Below are 14,247 nucleotides of genomic sequence, written 5' to 3'. Positions count from 1 at the left end.
CAACACAACACCCAGTCCCTGAGCAGAGAAACACTCAGACCCAGCCGGGAACCGAACCCGGGCCCTTAGGATTCACATTCCGTCGCGCTGACCACATTTTTTTTTTTTAATTTCATTTTGTTCGCTTTTGTTCGTTGCATCTGCTCGGGCGGACGTCGTAAGACATCCGTTTAAGTTCGTTGTTTGATCGATTAACTCAGTTTTTTTATTACAGAGGGCAGCCAACCCTCTGACCGAAAACGCTGAGCTACCGTGTGCCACTCAGCTACCGATGGCGGACACACGGGCATCAGAACATAAATATGTAGATATGAGGCGCTGTATAGTTGTAGTTTCACATATGAACTCACAGAGTATTTCCGCAACAAACCAGTACTGATCGACCAAGCCAGTCACAAATCTAGCGGTACACCCCTGAACTGTTTTCGATGTTTTGGTTTATTTGACCTAGTGGTGATCGCAAACACTCGAGCAGTACTCAAGAATTGGTCGCTTTGTGCCCATTTCCTAGGTGCTCTACACTTTGCCAGAATTTTCCCAATGACCTGTACTCATTCTTTCGCGTCCCATACAGCTAACCGTCTGGTTCAGTAGATCTTGAACTGTGAAGATACAGGCTAAGTTAGAAATATAACACGGTACAACGAATATCAAATGCTTAATACTAAGAACTATATAGACATATGTTAGATGCCAAGACTCGGATTTAAATGTATATGTTATTAAAATGTTCTTCACTTGTTTTGATGACACCAGATCACAATCTAACGCAACAGTTGCGGCACTTCCTCGTTTTAGTTACCTACTGCGACAGCAGCGCACCAAGTGGCCCACAAGCTACACTATTGAATACGATATCGGATAACTGCGAACAGCATCGTTTATATTGGTTTTCACCCAGTTTTTACAATACGGAACGTACGAATGGCGACAAAATTGAAATTTCCTAAAAAATGACACCACTTTTGTCTTTCTTTAGTTTCCGAAGGGCCCTGGGTGTTACGAAACGGTACATTGGAGAACCCTGTATTTACGATTCTTGTGTGACGCACACATATTTAGTAAAGAATGTCGTTTTCCTTTAAGAACTAAAAAGTGCTATTAAATACCTGAAGACCTGACCTTCTGTAGAGAGATGTAATATTTCTAACCAACAATGCGAGTTTTTTCGCTACGCTTCCAACCAAATCAGTGAATTGTGACCGTAGGAAACTTGTATGGAATGTAATACCCACATTATTTAGCATACGAAATAAGGCACCACACCCGTAGCTGAAGGGAAAAGCGCATAGACGCTGTAATAATAATACATCAAAGGCAAGAAACTGTTTTTCAACATGAAAGAAATCATTTCCACAATAATGTTGCTATATCTGAGCCACAAGAATCTTCAGCCTATTCGTGTATTACGAAGTCAAGTGAAATGTAAATATGGTGAATCATCTGACTACATAATTTTTTTTTTTTTTTTTGCGGAGGAAAGCGCCTGTTTTAACCCTTTCGGTCATGGCGTCCTCATTTAAAGACATACTAAATAAATACTTAGTATATTAAAATTCGTTACATTTAACCATTTGTGCTTTTTGTCCTCATATTGTCATAAGCAGAGAGTTTATTTGAGAACAGTGTCGACACCTCCTGTCAATTTGTGGTAGCACAAAACAAAACAATGTGCAAAGTCACATGAACGCTTCCCAGTAATCTTCGTACTTCCCATCTTCTGAGTTTAGGTAAAAAAAAAATATTTGTGCCTAGAAAGGTGCATTCTCGAAGTTGATAACTAAAGGTGTCTTTCAGAACGAAAGGTAAGTGACATACTCATAACTTTACACATATCTCCAAATGAGGACATAGTGATTGAAAGGTTGTAATAGCATAGAAATTTAAGACATTATTTCGCTGTCTTTTTAGTCATCTTACTTTGATTTTAATTTGTCCCGAGTCCAAGATAGACGACGGCCACTTACAGAAGAAGAAGTTATAGAGATCCTTAAATTCATCTGAAATTGACGATCTATCCGATGATCCTGGCGATAATTTTGAACAAGAGGATAATGTGGAGGTAATGTTAGACGTTTTACATCATACAGTATATTGAAAGCTGAGTAGCCTAGAAGCAAAGCCCGCTAACTGCATGTAAGTGACATTGAGATAATCACGAAATACTCGTCCCATTCAAACGACAGTGCACTGGCAGCGAGAATATTACTGTTGCGTACGAATTTGTTACAGCTCAGCCAACCTAAAGCTCAATAAGAAAAATATCCATTCTAATAGTAACAGACTGAAAGGTAGCTTGGAATGTCCAGATTGTTAAGTCTGATGTCTGTTCACGTGCTTTGCATCCGGACATGGCAGGGCGACGGCTACGCCTATTGGGCATTTAGCAGGCTTTGCACCCGAAGACAACATGCAGTTAGCTGCTTTTGAAACCAAACACTATTTTCGATAGCTACTTTCGACAGTTTATAACCGGTTTTGCAACTGGAACATATTCAATCATGTAGGCGCTGAAAAAATCTATACGGTCGTGTGCCCACCTCAAAATCGACATAAAATGAATTCTTCAATGTCAATAAACTTCACCAACAGCCGTATACTTTAAGATGTTTTATTTTATTCTGAAAGCTTTTATCCAAATAAACGAACTTATCGTATAGCGCCACAAAACACTGGATATCGTGAATTCCAACCATTATGCAAATGCTTCATTTGTGTAATTTATATATTTCGGTGAAATAAAATCAAATAAAATACTTTGACTTTTCGACTTATACTGCACCCACTTGAACATAATGTCCTCATTTTGGGACGCATTGTATCCCGCCTTGGGGGCACCTCGGAATATTTTATACATCTGAAAAATCATAATTTAATTCGAAGAACTGTATAGCAAAGCCATGATTTTTTGTTTTCAGGAAAAATATAATTCGTGACCGAAAGGGGTAAAAGAACCAACAACAACAGAAATACAGGTATATGACCATCATGCATGAAATATGTGTTTACATTTTCTTGCTTTCAGCGAAATAAGCTGTAATTATAGACATCGTCCAAAGTATTTCTCCATATGTAAGTTTTAGCTTATGTCACTGAATCAGTGACATTGGACTGTTTTTACATTTAGTTCACGTAACTCATGTCTCTTGGAACACAAAAATATAATAATCATTTTGTTAATGAAGTAGTCAAATAATTAAAAATTATCCTTACGACGCATATGAATGTTGCTTTCTCACCGCTTGGAGCACTAGTGTCCTCCAGATGCCACATGGTAACAACTCTCGCAGCAGAAAGTGTCCCGACTGTATATGTTAGATATGATTAATCCAGGTAGCACTGTATACAATATTATAATCTTAGTGTAGTCTAGTAGTTCGATACATCGTCCAAAAATTATTATGTCCCATAGTGTCATACATTCTGCCTCCGTCATTTTCTGGTTTTCTGAGTGCGCATTCAAGTTCGTTGCTGGGTGCTTTAAACTGCGCCAGCAGTTTCAGTATGTTGAGCACATACTGCATCCAAAGCTCATTACAGGCAGTTCTGCGAAGCACTTTGGCCCTGTCGTTCGCTGGTTTCCGGGAGACCCTAGTGTCTTATGTCATCGACGATGGTACGTCCGAAGGACGTGTCTACTAGCTGATCGCGGAAATGTGTCAGCGTGCACCGACAATAATCGGAACGTATGCTTCCGAACACTTGGCCTTCCAGTTACCTCTGACTAGCATAATTTCAACAGGTTCTAAGCAAAACATGCATTGCCTATCTGGATATGACTGATGTATTATTTTTAAAAATTTCTTTATCATTTGAAGCGATGACTACACAGTCATTAGTCTACAGATCAAATTAGATTATATTCAGTTTCCGTTCGATATATCAAAAACTGAGATGATTCTCAGTTTTCTACTGCATCTGACATCATTCGCGTTGCAAATACAGACTTGCTTAGGCGCTTCAGCAATTTAGGTTTGTCAATGATATCTTCTGCCTTGTGTTGGGCTAGTTCTCCAACACCCATCGAATAATAAGTAATTTATTCTCAGCTTCATGGTGTCTGCTTGCCACAAACTGTCATTTGTGATTTAAAATGATAAAGCTGCAGGTAACTTGAATTAAGAAACAGCTGGAAAACAGACTTTATAATGTAAAACGAGAAATTCTGTAGTACGTTATCTGCTCGTGGTCTCACAGCATACTGATTTCGTCATTCAGTGTGTTGACTCTAAAATTAATTTCGGACACCAACGGAGGATGTGGAACTAGGTGGAGCAGGAATAGTCAACTAAGCTGCGAACACTCCATCAGCTATATCTGCTGGAGAGTGCTCCTGTTCAAAATTATCAGTTCGGCAGTACACAATGCGTGGTGTTGGTTGTGATAGCATATTCGACATCGAACCATCCACATGATTACGACCATGATGGCTTCCATAATTCTACTTATACAGCGATTTGAATCATAATTACGATATATTTATCTGACAGGATTTTTTTCTGTTATTTTCACTGTTAAACCTTGCTTCATGACATATTTCATAATTCTAGCTCAACAGGAAGTAATCTATAGGTTTTGCAATTAGTTTGTGAATTCCAAAATACGTGGCATAAATAGTCGCATCTTTGAATTGCCTTGGCGTAGAAACTGAAATTTTTTACACCGCAAGAGGATCGTAACCTCAGTGTTTGACATAAATTCCAACTTAATAGCTCCACTCGCTCCACTTAAAATTTCTGGCTACTGATTGTGGCAACTCTCCCGTCACTGACATCGTACTACCAGGCTGCAATACAGGTGCATACACACTAAATTACGATACTGTATGAAGGTAGTTCCAGGTCCTAGGTCTGATGCCAATCAATGCGTAGATTTTGAATAAAAGCCAGATAACTGCGAGTAGGGCTCACGCTCTGAGAGTTCCGTACGATAGATAGTTCATCTACCGGTCTTGATGAGTGAGTTTGCGAGTATCAAAATATGAGATGTAAAAAGCCGTATCTTTTGGTTGGATTGACTTAGAAGATTAATTTTTTTTTAAATCGTCGAGGGTCCGTAGACATTACTATTTGACATAAAGTTAATCATGATTTTGTACACATTCCTAAGAAAAGAATTTGTTAGTCTAGCACCTGATAGACGGACAACAAACTGCCAAAAGTATTTTTTTATGTAGTGTAATTACAAATTAATAGTTTTAGGATTTTTTTCGTTATTTGTACTGTTATACCTTGCGTTTTGACATATTTCATGATTCTAGCTCAACAGGAAGTAATCTATAGGTCTTGAAGAGCTAGTTTGCGAATTGCAAAATACGTGACATAAATAGTCGCATCTTTGGATTGCCTTGACGTAGAAGCTGAAATTTTTACCCCGTCGGAGGACCGTAGACCTTAGTATTTGACATAAATTTCAACTCGATATCTCCACTGGCTCATGAGAAAAAGGCGTCTTTACAGACGTAGTGACAGACGGACAACAAAGTGATCATATGAAGAATAATATATGTTTTAATGTATATTTCGTACATCTATTGCCATAAGAATAATTTTGACATGAAACCTCCACCAGGCTAATAATAATCACAATTTTTGATAATAAATGTTTCAAGTGTAACCTGACACCCAGTCGTCACGCTCTCGTACCAAGCAGGCGTATCAAATACTGAAAGTAAAGATCAATTTTTGTTTTTAAGTAGACGTTAATTGTAACCATCAATGACAAGAGTGCCCTCTAAGTACAGAGTTTCATTTTCTTGCGTCTTATAAAGAACCACAATGTAAAATATATCTAAAAAATAGAAGTAGCATAAAATATGAAAGTAGGAAATTACGTATTAAAACAGTCCTCACTACAGTAAAACATAAGAGCGCAATAACAAATCCATTTCGCCAAGTTTACACTGACCATCTGCATAGTTTAAGTCACTGTAAAGTATCGATCTGACATTGCATCTTTAAATCAAGCAAGTGTCGTCATAATAGTGACTTTATATATTAAAAAGACAAAATTAATATTATTGAAAAGAAGTCGACCATCCAGAGTGAAAAGTGGCGCTGTGTGATTGTGTATTACTGTGCAACCTTTAGCCGCATTTCCAGTTCTATGTTTATCCAAGTAGTGTCCGCGCGTTCGCCGGGGCTGTACGGCCGTGGCCTATCGATAAGCTGCAACACGCCGTCGAGCAGGCGAAAGGCACTTCCGTTCAGGGTCCCAGCGTGAAACATGGACACTGATTTGGTAAACATGAAACTGGAGATACGGCCAGGACCATCAGTGACGGCTGCAGAGTAATACGTAATCATTCTGCACCATTTTTCCGTCACGATGCTCCATTTCTTTTCAATAAAAATAATTTTGTGTCTTTAACCCTTAACATCCCATGTGCGTAGGGGTGGGGACCGAGATTACGGCATTGTCTAATAGTCCTTTCCCGAAGCTACCGTGGTTTCCTTTGCCAGCAGCTCTCCATGCTACTCTATCCTGTGCAAGCTTCTTCATCTCCCAGTACATACTGCAGCCTACATCCTTCTGAATCTGCTTAGTGTATTCAGCTCTTGGTCTCCCTCTACGATTTTTACTCTCCACGCTGCCCTCCAGTACTAAATTGGTGATCCCTTGATGCCTCAGAATATGTCCTACCAACCGATCCCTTCTTCTAGTCAAGTTGTGCCACAAACTCCTCTTCTCCCCGATTCTATTCAATACCTCCTCATTAGTTATGTGATCTACCCATATAATCTTCAGCATTCTTCTGTAGCACCACATTTCGAAAGCTTCTATTCTCTTCTTGTCTAAACTATTTATCGCCCATGTTTCACTTCCATACATGGCTACACTCCATACAAATACTTTCAGAAACGACTTCCTGACACTTAAATCAATACTCGATGTTAACAAACTTCTCTTCAGAAACGCTTTCATTGCCATTGCCAGTCTACATTTTATATCCTCTCTACTTCGACCATCATCAGTTATTTTGCTCCCCACATAGCAAAACTCCTTTACTACTTTAAGTGTCTCATTTCCTAATCTAATTCTCTCAGCATCACCCGACTTAATTCGACTACATTCCATTATCCTCGTTTTGCTTTAGTTGATGTTAATCTTATATCCTCCTTTCAAGACACTGCCCATTCCGTTCAACTGCTCTTCCAAGTCCTTTGCTGTCTCTGACAGCCGGCCGCGCTGGTCTAGCGGGTTAAGGCGCTCAGTTCGGAACCGCGCGACTGCTACGGTCGCAGGCTCGAATCCTGCCTCGGGCATGGATGTGTGTGATGTCCTTAGGTTAGTTAGGTTTAAGTAGTTCTAAGTTCTAGGGGACTGATGACCACAGATGTTAAGTCCCATAGTGCTCAGAGCCATTTGAACCATTTTTTTGTCTCTGACAGAATTACAATGTCATCGGCGAACCTCAAAGTTTTTATTTCTTCTCCATGGACTTTAATACCTACTCCGAATTTTTCTCTTGTTTCCTTTACTGCTTGCTCAATATACAGATTGAATAACATCGGGGAGAGGCTACAACCCTGTCTCACCCTCTTCCCAACCACTGCTTCCCTTTCATGCCCCTCGACTCTTGTAACTACCATCTGGTTTCTGTACAAATTGTAAATAGCCATTCGCTCCCTGTATTTTACCCCTGCCAATTTCAGAATTTGAAAGAGGGTATTCCAGTCAACATTGACAAAAGGTTTCTCTAAGTCTACAAATGCTAGAAACGTAGGTTTGCCTTTCCTTAATCTATTTTCTAAGATGAGTCGTAGGGTCAGTATTGCCTCACGTGTTCCAGCATTTCTACTGAATCCAAGCTGATCATCCCCGAGGTCAGCTTCTACCAGTTTTTCTATTCGTCTGTAATGAATTCGCGTTATTATTTTGTAGCCGTGACTTATTAAACTGATAGTTCGGAAATTTTCACGTCTGTCAACACCTGCTTTCTTTGGGATTGGAATTATTATATTCTTCTTGATGACTGAGGGTATTTCGCCTGTCTCATCCATTTTGCTTACCAGATGGTAGAGTTATGTCAGGACTGGCTCTCCCAAGACCGTCAGTAGTTCTAATGGAATGTTGTCTACTTCCGGAGCCTTGTTTCGACTCAGGCCTTTCAGTGCTCTGTCAAACTCTTCACGCAATATCATATCTCCCATTTCATCTTCATCTACATCCTCTTCCATTTCCAGAATATTGTCCTCCAGTACATCGCCCTTGTAAAGACCCTCTATGTACTCCTTCCACTTTTCTGCTTTCCCTTCTTTGCTTAGAACTGGGTTTCCATCTGAGCTCTTGATATTCATGCGAATGGTTCCCTTTTCTGCAAAGGTCTCTTTAACTTTCCTGTAGGCAGTATCTATCCTACCCCTCGTGAGATAAGCCTCTACATCCTTACATTTGTCCTCTAGCCATCCCTTCGTAGCCATTTTGCCCTTCCTGTCGATCTCATTTTTGAGACGTTTGTATTCGTTTTTGTCTGCTTCACTTACTGCATTTTTGTATTTTCTCCTTTCATCAATTAAATTCAGTATTTCTTCTGTTACCCAAGGATTTCTACTAGCCCTCGTCTTTTTACCTACTTGACCCTCTGCTGCCTTCACTATTTCATTCCTCAAAGCTACCCATTCTTCTTCTATCGTATTTCTTTCCCCCATTCCTGACAATTGTTCCCTTATGCTCTCCCTGAAACTCTGTACAACCTCTGGTTCTTTCAGTTTATCCAGGTCCCAGCTCCTTAAATTCCCACGTATATGTATATTAAACGAGAAAAATATAGCATAAAGTAAATTTTACAGGGCACCGTGTTGAGTTTTCACAGCCTTTACAATATCACCTAATATTATGTTCATTCTGTCAGTTTTCTGTTAAAATGCCTTTTATTCGCAAAAATAAACTTTAAAATTTATTTGAATATGCAGGGGTAGGCAAAATAATGTGAACACCTGTACTTACTCGGGAATGGGTTATTAATAAGGAGTTGTTGGATCCCCATTTCCCCGTAATACAGCTACGATTCTTCTTCGAATACTGGCATATAATCATTGTATACTCTCCAGTGGAGGAAGGCAGAAATCTTCTCCGGAGTCTGCGCACCAATACTGCCCACAAGGGACTATGCTGACCAGGGAAGACGCTGCAGTTCAGTTGCATGCTCCTCATACAACGATTGTACGGTCCTGGTTGTGTGAATGGGTGCATTATCGTCCTGAAATATGTCTTCATTGTTAGAGAACAGCATCTGAATCATGGGGTGCATGTGATCGCCTAAAATGTTCACATGATTGTTGACTGTAACACGGCCTTTGAGAATAATGATGGAACCAACAGAATACCATGATATGGCTGCTCACACCACCATGCTTAACCGTTGGAATCAAGAAATCAGGATTGTAGGCTTCTTTTGGCGTTCTCCAGACTTAAACCGGCACGATGTTGGAAATAATGAAAACGTTAATTCGTCGGACCATATGACATGTTTCCACTGGTCAGCCACGCAGGATTTATGCTCCTGACACAATATTTTACACTTTTTTACGTTAGTTGTCGTCACTAATGGTTTCGGTATAGCAGCTCGTCCATGAATATTCGCTTTATGGAGTTCTCGGCTGATTGTGTCGATAGACACGGGGTCTCGAAGATGGCTATTGAGCTGTGCAGTCACTTTAACTGCCGTAGTTTTGTGTTGTTTTGACACAATTCGTGTTAGCGTACTTAGATCTCTGTCATTTGGGTTTGATTTGCGCCCACTCTAACATTCTGCGTGGTTTCTGTTTGTTGTAAGTCGTGTCTCCCTACCAGTTTCGCGCAACAACGCTCTGAGCGTGTTTTTTAGGGAATTGATTAGTCTGAACCTGGGACCTGTTGCTGGTAAGGAGACGCCAGACCACACATGACATGTAGAGTTCAGAAAAGTTCAGTGAGACTAGCGATAATATAACCAAATTCTTAATGATTTCAGCGTCCGCCCCACTGCACTCCCTGTAAAAGAATCTTAATACTAACTAAATTTAGTGGAAGGGGTTCAAGGCTTTCCTACTTTTAGTTAGCTGGTAAAATAACGTCGCAAAAGCAGTTAAGTTTACCATTGGAAATTTTATTCTACTCACAAAATATTGTTTATAAATTGCACTATTGATAAAAGGAAATGTTTTAATACAGGATGCTAAAAACCAACTGCATTCAACAAAAATGTGAACGAATATTCCCCGAATGGGTTTCCAAGTTCTACAATGGATCGAAGGATGACCTATGACATATCACATCTATAATCTAGGTTTAAATTAAGTTTCACAAAACTATCAAAATGGTCTACAGTGACCCTCAATTATCTTTAATTACTTATTTAACTTGTCGTAAAGTACAGTGGCTGATGTGGCTTCTCAATAATTATATAACAGAGAAATCATCGCGTTTCAGATTTTAACTTACGTAGCAAATGTGAATACCATGAGCTTTAATTGACGATCGACACTAGTATTACGTAAAAAGGGGATGTAACAGATGAGACTTCTGCAGTTCTGAGTGAAGCCTTATGCGCTCAAAAATGCGGCATCGCGTGCGTTCATTACCTTGTCGGTGTTCGTCAGGGGCGGCGGACAGCACAGCTCCGCTCACCTCGCCGTCTCGGAACTAACTTCTCGTGACTACATTTTACCGTAGTTGGTTAAAAAAAACTATCTGTCTGTGTTTTCATCTGACCAATCAGGGTCTCAATGTTAACCTTAAGCTCCGCCTACAAAAATTGTGTCTATCCAATGAGAAACGTTATACTTTTCGTGGTGGGGCAATGTTTTCAACGTTTGCAACGTAACAGAGACGCGAAAAAGTCTCACGCTAAAACTTGCGGCTGGTGTGGCCCTTTTAGTGTAATCGTAAGATCTATACTGTTCTTCTGGAGGGCTCTAGCTTTTAACATGGGCTGGGGAGTGGTCCTAGCGGTTAGCTGGCGACGTGGGTGTCCGTCCCTTATCGTAGCGCCTTCTAGCTTAACACGGTTCTGCTCTCGGCTTCTGTTCTCGTTTCTTCCCTCGGAACTGCGTCTGTCTCACGGTGGGAAGGTATGACATGCATTTAGGCGTTCTTGTGTTAGTCTGTGGTATTCCATTTGCTCACTCGTTACTCGTATTACTTTGGTTAATTTAATGTCACGATTTATTCGGAGTTATGTGACATACTACTGGATTTGCTTATCACGTCAGGGTTTTCATGGAAGGTGTTGGATTTGCCTGATACCTTACACCACTATTACGTTTATGCGATGATGTCTTTCAATGTTTTGTGTAGGCTGTCATGACTGGTAAAACAGTTGCTCTTGAAACATTCAATAAGTGGGCTGTCTTAGTTACTGGTGCTCCAGCTAATCAGGCCCCCACAGTCTGCCCTCTTTGGATATCTGGTAGGTCTTTCATTGCACGTCGACCTCCGCCTCTGAATGCAAATACGAAGTGTGCACTACTCGTGAACAACCTGCACTGATGCCTAGTCCATACTGAACACTCACAGTCCAGCGCGACGTGTGCCTTACCTGCATTGTTGACCATCAAACATAACTATCCCATTACTACCAATGTTCACATTATTTTGCCTATACCCTGTACTTTTTGATGGTATTAGTGTAACGTTTTACATGGCTATTTAAATATAGCGGTTTGTAGGACCGCTACTGAGACAGAGTGTGACACAAAAAAAAAAAGAAAGAAAAAGACCTGGGAAGCTAATGGTCAATATAAAGGATGACTAATAAACGGGTCATTTTGGAATGGCGTTTAATGGATGAGCACAATTACTTTACACAGCGTTTCTATTCCTTGAGTATCACATTTGAATGATGAGCGCAACCTTGGCGCACACATTCCTGCAGAGTAATAGGAACATTATGCATGGTTCAACCTAACATTTCAATAGGAATTTTAGAGAATTCCTCCCGTATTCTTGCTTCAAGTTCGTCTGTGGTGGCAGGTCGAGTACTGCAAACTGCGCTCTTAAGGTGCGCAAGAAAAAATCACATACAAGTCAGGCGATCTTGGGGGCCATTCAGTGTCACCGACCCTTCAAATGACACAGTTATCAAACAGTCGTAGCAGAGATCCCATAGACATATGTGCCGTCATGGCGCAACAGAACTTTCCATCATGGAGGCATTCTGAACAGACGTTACAGGAGCTGGCCACCCATCATCATCTTCAAAAAAGTAAAGGCCTATAACGACACTCGATGAGGCGGCGCAGCATTCAGTAACCTTGCTGCTGTACAATGGTCGTTCGTGCAGCTGACGTGTATTTTTCTGAGACCAATAGTAAAAATTCGCCTATTGACAAAGCCGCAGAGGTGGAAGTGAGCTACATTCGACAGCCACAGGTTGTCATTGAATCTGTCTCGTCGTCCTCTATTTACTAACATGCGTTCAGCATCTCGTCTACGCTTAGCAGATCGTTAGGTTGAAGCCGCTGAGCAATCCGCAGCTTGTACGGATGGAAATATGAATCCAATTTCAATGTTCGTTAAACACTCGAACGATGTAACTGTAGAGCTGTGCGTGACGTCAAACAGAGCGCTGTGGGATTGTTACTAACGCAGTTCTCACAGCCTCGATATTGTCTCCCGTACAGGCGGTTCGGCGTCTCCCTGCGGATTGTCTCTCCCGTTGCTTCAAAACCTAGGTGTTGATTGCATGCTCTGAGGGAACACGACCATGCCGACCGACACTGAAATGACGGCCTCCACACTTCCCGTTCTTGCAATAGGCTTTTCCGCAAAGGTACGCTGCACCCCGTTCTACTGCTCTATTTTTATTGTTTACTAAATGACATGACAGTGCGAGCAGCATCCTGTATGTGTGACTTTGTAGGCTTTCCCGGTGTAATAAGTCTTGAAAGTCGCGTACTGAACGGTGGCCTATATAGGACGTCGATTTGCAGCCGGGCGTCAGTTCTCAGCGGGACTCATCAGCAGATGCTTCTCCATGAAGATGGCGAACAGTTGGATCGCCGAATTATCAAGTTGATTTTAGGATCAGGCAGCAAACTCGAGGAGACTTTCAATTCTGTATGTGATTCGGCGCCACCTACCTCGCAGTGTTGCCACAGCATGTTGCAGAATTTCCCGTTCTTTTGAGTCAATCTGTGTAATGTTACTATTACGAGGACACTTGCTTCATTTAAAAATCCATGGCCAGATCGATGTTTTATAGTGATCTAAACTGTATGCAAACGGTCAATGTAAACTTCTGAATAGATTTGCTATTCTGTTTTTAATGTTTTATTCCAATAAGGGCTATTTTATTACTTAAGTAGGAAACAGACGTGGAATTGCCCAGCTATTCATTTTGCCAGTTTTCTATTAGAAACGAAAACAAAAAATGAACTATTCTTTCGTATAAGATCGAAAACTTTCATTCTCATGTGTTTGTGATAACAGCTTTGAAATTATGAAACAGTCGTACACAGAAATATGTATAATGTACAAATGTATAAGCACAGTGTTCCAAACTGTTCCTGTTCGCTGGGCGCAGCTGCTTGGTCTGTCTATGACGCTCTACACAGTGTTTGCGCAAGGGCGTGCGGAACAGGACCTAGAGAAAGCTCCACTGAACAATTTCAAGCTGGGAACATGGGATCGTAGAAGCCAGCTAAAGGAGATATGGAAGTCAACTTGTCTACCGCTGTACTTTGCTGTTTATTTACATGTACATTCTTTATTTCCTGCGAGGAAACAAGGAGGACGAGCCTGATTAATAGGAAGTCATGATGCGGGTTTTCCATAAGGTGACTCTGCTGGAAAATTTGTGGTAAGGTCTTATGGTACCAAACTGCTGAGGTCATCGGTCCCTATCCTTACACACTACTTAATCTAACTTAAACTAACTTACGCTAAGGACACACATACACCCATGCCAGAGGGAGGACTCGAACCTCCGACGAGGGGAGCCGCGCGCCCTGTGAAGGCGCCTTGACCGTGCGGCTACAATGCGCGACGTGACTCTGTTGAAAGTACTTACATTGTCCCATAGCAGAGCGTGCTTTCAATCAATGATAGATCCATTCATTACTCAGTGCTATTCAGAGACGTACAGTACAATGCGATGGAGCAGTACCGGTAGTGTTTCGCATAACTCACTGACATGCACCTTGTGTGTGGGGAAGTACGCTGCAATACTCTCGCCGCTGAAAGGCTGTACAGGGAACGATTTCCTAACCGGCATCACTCGTCACGACGAGTGTTTATTTCCCTCGATCGACGAATGCGGGAGAC

Source organism: Schistocerca americana, chromosome 1 (assembly GCF_021461395.2).
Source record: "Schistocerca americana isolate TAMUIC-IGC-003095 chromosome 1, iqSchAmer2.1, whole genome shotgun sequence".
Lineage (NCBI taxonomy): Eukaryota > Metazoa > Arthropoda > Insecta > Orthoptera > Acrididae > Schistocerca > Schistocerca americana.
The sequence above is the reverse complement of the archived record's forward strand: the minus strand, read 5'-3'. Positions refer to the sequence as shown.